The 5278-nt window shown below is 48.2% G+C and overlaps 1 long non-coding RNA gene across 1 annotated transcript; it reads right to left on the bottom strand.

Annotated features, from left to right (window-relative positions):
- Positions 1 to 1077: 1077 nt before the first annotated feature.
- Positions 1078 to 3997, bottom strand: LOC122893610. The gene is made up of 3 exons (XR_006381657.1): positions 3963 to 3997; positions 2245 to 3093; positions 1078 to 1420 (listed from the first exon to the last, which is right to left on the bottom strand). It is a non-coding gene; the product is annotated as an uncharacterized LOC122893610 (long non-coding RNA).
- Positions 3998 to 5278: the final 1281 nt, after the last annotated feature.

Genomic DNA, 5278 nt, shown 5'->3' with positions numbered 1-5278 from the left:
CACGGATCTGGGCAAGTCCTCCAGGCAGGAGAGACCGCTGTGGAGGTGGTTGGTGCCCCGTGGACCTGCTCTGGCTCAGCACTGTGAGCCTGACTGGAGCCACAGCCAGGGGAGCACCCGGCCTGGCCTCTGGCGACTTTGGAGCCTCTCCCCCCACCTGTCTTCAGAGAAATGGAAATCAGGTGCAGGCTGCCCAACTTCTCATCTGACCTCTCTCTAAATAAGCAGTAAGCAAACACAAACCTCAGAATGCTAATATGGCCTTTATTGAGCGAAAAGAGCTAATTTGGGCAACGATGTTTCCCTCAGATTTACAAAAGGGAATTGCAAATAACCAAAAAGCGTATTAGCATTGATGGGAGATGATGCTAATCTTCAATTAGCATCCACGTTTTTATTCATTTATTTAGAAGAAGAGCCTTTTCGTCACAGTCGATGCTCACACGTGTCACGGTGACAGGTACATCTCGTGGGTTCATAACTGCCTTATTGCGAAAACCAGCGGGAGATGGACCAGGTTGTTCACCATTTCTGGCTACACGAGCATGTGTTATTTTGAGCCAGATGTGGGTTTTTTTTGTTTGTTTGTTTGTTCTGTTTTGTTTTTTCATCTGTTTTTCTTATTGAGCAATTGTAACATAGAGGAGGGACATCTGAGTTCTCTCTTACATTCCTTCCCGCATCTGTCTTTGTGACCTTGCCCAACTCCCTGGATTTCTCTGGTCCTGTTTTAGCTTCTGCAGAGTGAAGAAACTGGCCTAGAGATGATCTTTCATATCTCTCTCCACTTGGGCATGCTGTGATTCCTGTGATTGATTTCTTTCTCTCTTTCTTTCTTTTTTTGTAACCGGGTAACTGAAGGACTTTTTTGGAGACTATAATTAGCAAGATGTAAACATTCAACACTTTCTGCTTTCTGTTTTAGAAGGGTGGAGAATTCTGGTCATCCTTGGGGCACGGAAGACCCCAAGAATTAGTCCACAGGGGCTACCGTGGACCTAGGGTCTGGGACCTGCAGAACCCTGCAGCACTCTCCTCTGAACCCTGAAGGCCCAGTGTGGAGGAAGGGGGGGGGAGGGTAGGGATGAAAGGGGAGGAGATGGATTGGATGTGACATGAAGCTGGAAGACAGACTGATGGAGGGACTCAGTATGGAGACAACCAAGGGGATCCTGCTCCCAGAGACCCCAAGGGGATGGACACTAAAAGGCAAGGAGGATGTTTCTGCGTAGGTCGTCGGTCTCAGAGCTGCAGGGGAAGCCGGCTCCTGCTGGCCCCCAGAACTGTTGTCTTCGCTCTACTCTGAGACCCAAGGTGGCCTGAGTCCCGACAGACTTCGCTGAATGTCCTGGGCTGCAGAACCTTAAGAGACGCAGAGTGGTTCCCTTGATCCCATCAGAGGTGGAGCTTCCCACCACTCCTGAGTGGGAGAGATCAGAGCCAACCTTAATTAAATCTGGATAAATGAAGCAATGGACTGTTTCATATTGAAAACATGTCAGTGAGGACATGAGATCTTAGGATTCTCTAACATTGTTATAGTAGTCCCTTGAAGCCTGGGAGCACTGAGTGTTTCCACATGTCATTCATTTGAAATAAGAAGGGCTAGGGATTCCCATCAGCCCCACCAGAGGGAGGAGGAAGCAGGGGTGTGGAGAAGCAGCCATGGCCTTCTCTTTGCTAGGAGCCTGGGCACAAATGGCATTGGTGGCATCCAGATTTTACCCAGCACAGTAGGGCAGGGAAGTGCTGAGTTCACAGGCCTGGCCTGGAAGCTCCAAGGGTCTAGACACAGGACGGGACTTCAGGCGGTCTGGGTGTGGAGAAGAACCCACCCCTCAGGCCCTTGGAACAGCACCTGCTCTGACTTAAACCTTGTTCTCCTAAGATCTCTTTTGAAGTATGCTCTCCCACCCTAATCACCCCAGTGTAAAGGAGTTTTTCCATATTTCCTTTTTTGCCTCCCCGAAAAGAAAGCCAGGGGTTGGGAGGGGGGAGGTAGAAAAAGGTCTGTGTTCACTGACAGCTCAGAGGGTGGCCTCTGGGAAGAGGCAGGGTCACCAGTGGCCAGAGGGAGTTTCTCTTCCAAGCCTCCTAATCCCCCTGTGCTGGGAGCCCTTGCTCTTCTGGCTTGGCCCCTGCTGTGGTTAGAGCCCTTCTAATCCATCCCAGATGCCTGACCTCAGTGCTGCCCCTTCCCAGCTTGATTCTGGAGGGGGGTTGGGGACCACACTTTTCACTCACCCCCAGATCTCTTTTTTGCGCCTGGAGCTTTGTCCGTGTCTGCTTTTCCCCACCTGTGGGGCGGTGACTCCGAGGCAAGCCCAGCAGAGCTGTTGGAACAGTAACTGCAGGGCTATGTGAGTGGCCTGAGCACCTTAGAGGAGCTGCTTCCTGTGAAGTGTTTGGAGCAGGTCCTGGGTCCGTGGGAAGTTCGTAGTAGGTACACAGATACTCAATGTAGGCTTGCCTGGGCGGTGGTGTTGGTTAAGCATCTGACTCTTGGTTACAGTGGAGTCTCGGTCTTGGGGTCTCGGTCTTAGGGTCTTGGGGTCAGGCTCGGCGCTCAGCACGGGGTCCCCTTGACAGTCTCTTTCCCTCTCCCTCTGCCCCTCCTGTTGTGCTCTCTCTTCCTCTTTCTAAAATAAATCTTAAAAAAAAAAACACACACACACACACACACACCCCTCCGGGTATAAACACTTCCTTACTCATCTTTGGTCTTCTTAATTTTCCAAGAATCAGACTTTTTAAAAAGTGAGAATAGCTCTTCTTTTTAAAGCTACTGGAGGAACTGTTTCTTCGCTAGGATAACATTTTTGTCGTGGTAGCTCCTTTCCTTTGTTCCCACTCCCCTCCTTAGCTGCAAGGAGGACTGTTTTCCCTCAGAGGGCTTTGCTGCCTTGGGTCTGATATGGAAAGCCTTGGTTGCGTCTGTCTCTGGGAGGGGACAGTTTGTAACTCACTCACTGCTGTTCTCTGAGCTTAGTGTGAATTCTTGCCCTTTCTTCTGATGTTCTGTTTCTTTTTCATGTCTTAGAGATAAGCAGGAGGGAGTCTTGTTCCTCTTTTGCTGATGGGGAAAACCTAGGCCTGGAGAGGAAAGGGACACAGCTAGTGAGTGACACTGGAATTTGCTCCCAAATCTCTCTGGCTCCAAGGGCTAACTCCGCACCCAGATGGAATAAAGGAGTCCCACTGGACAGTTTTTGGAGGCGCGCGCTCTCTCTCTCTGGCCTTAACTCCTGCCTTTGAAGCATCCTTATTCTGAGCTGTTGCTATCTGAAGGGTTCACTGTGATTTAGTTCAAGACCCTCTTCTCTGGCATTCCCAGGGCAGCCTGAGAGCACAGGGTGTTTAGGTTGAGAGTGTGCAAGGGACCCTCTGAAAGAGGGACAAAAAGAATCTCCAAGTCCAAGTACGAAGGCTGCCAACTTCCGGGTTCTATCAGTTTTTCTATGTGGGGTTGCATCTGGGAGAAGTGACACACCCTGTCAGCAGCTGTGCGCAGGGAAGTATACCTTCTCTGAGCCAAGAAGGGCCATATTGACGAGGCCCAGCAGTGAGCCTCAGTTTCCTCCCCTCTAAGATGGAAGTAAGGATCTCCCTACTCGCTTTATTAGGTGGTGAGGCCCAATGGGAAATCCTACTGTATTTCCTTCTCTCTCTCTCTTTCTTTCTCTCAGATTTCATTTATTTATTTGACACAGAGAGAGAGAGACACAGTGAGAGAGGGAACGCAAGGAAGGGCAGTCGGAGAGAGAGAAGCAGGCTTTCTGCCAAGCAGGGAGCCCAATGCATGACCCTGGAATCATGACCCAGCCAAAGGCAGACATTTAACAACTGGGCCACCCAGGCGCCCCAGGAAATCTCACTGTAAAGTGCTAGATGGCGAAAGGTAGGACTACTGCTTTCTCAGCAGACACCCATCCCAGCCTCAGGTAGCTAACTGCTTGGCTTACCTGGTGAGCGAGGCATTTGTGCATTGGGAACAGACCTACAAAATATGAGCACCAAGATGAACCATCACATTGTATTAATATTTTCACACCACTTAACTCTCATTAAAATGTACTTTGCTGAATTTAATATGTGATTTCAAATGACACAACATATTAAGTGCTTAATATACTAGAAATTATGAAACTATTATAGTCGGTGCCATATGAAATAATTAGACTGAATTAAACTTTAGCAGCCAAGTGAAGGAAAGACTTCAACTTAGAATGTCTTAAAGGAGCTTAAGCTACCCCTGGAATCCCCCAAATAAACGTCCAGAAATTAGGATCATTAAATAAAAACTGGAACTGAATCTGGACTTACACCCAGCTCTTCTGGGCTTCACTGCTGTGGGTGCTGTTGCCTTGGGGAAGTGGGGGGGGCCCCCAGCAGCCACCCCAGGCTAGGGTCTCAGGGTCAGGGCATCGGTGGCCTCTTCCCCCAGGGGCCTGGCTGGGGGTGGGGGTGACTCAAGTGGTTGGAGTAAGGAGTAAGGCCTTCTCCTGAAGGGACAGATTAGTCTTCTTTGCCCCAAATAAGCCAACTGTCAAAAAATTAAAACACACCCACCTTCTTTACCATTGACTGAGCGCTTTGTTTCTGGCAGGCATTTTATATGCATTTTTCTCATTTTGTCCTTATAGTACATGGATGTGATAGGCCGCCATTTTCAGATGAGGAAATAGGCTCAGATCAAGTGAATTATCCAAGCCTTACAATCAGAATCCATAGTGTTCTCCCGTATACCCGTACACCACACATGGCTGGTTCATTAGCGTACATGTATGTGTGTGCGCATATGCATGTGTATACCACTTCCCATTTTTTAAAAATATTTTATTTATTTATTTGAGATAGAGTGCGATTGAGAGAGCAGAAGCAGGGGAACAGAGGGAGAGGGAGAAGCAGGCTCTCTGCTGAGCAGGGAACCTGCCACAGGGCTCGATCCCAGGATCCCAGGATCATGACCCCAGCAGAAAGTGGACGCTTAACCAACTGAACCACCCATATGCCCCAAGACAACTTCTTTTATTTTGTTAAAAAATTTTTAAAGACAACTTCTTTTAAAGACTAAGAGGGAATGCTAATTTCTTGGCTATTTGAGATGCCATGTCTCAATTACTCGTACCAGTGTGAAAAACTAACCCAGTGGGCTGTTTGAAAAATACAAATTTGAGTGTAGAGACTCAAACATAGTATCATTTACTTACCAGCAAAAATAATTTTAAGCAGGAAAATTTAGCTCAAGCAAACATGTTTATGATTAACCAAAAACATG

The sequence above is a fragment of the Neovison vison genome, chromosome 13, assembly GCF_020171115.1.
Source record: "Neovison vison isolate M4711 chromosome 13, ASM_NN_V1, whole genome shotgun sequence".
NCBI classification, from domain to species: Eukaryota; Metazoa; Chordata; class Mammalia; order Carnivora; family Mustelidae; genus Neogale; species Neogale vison.
This window is presented reverse-complemented; position numbering and strand designations above follow the sequence as displayed.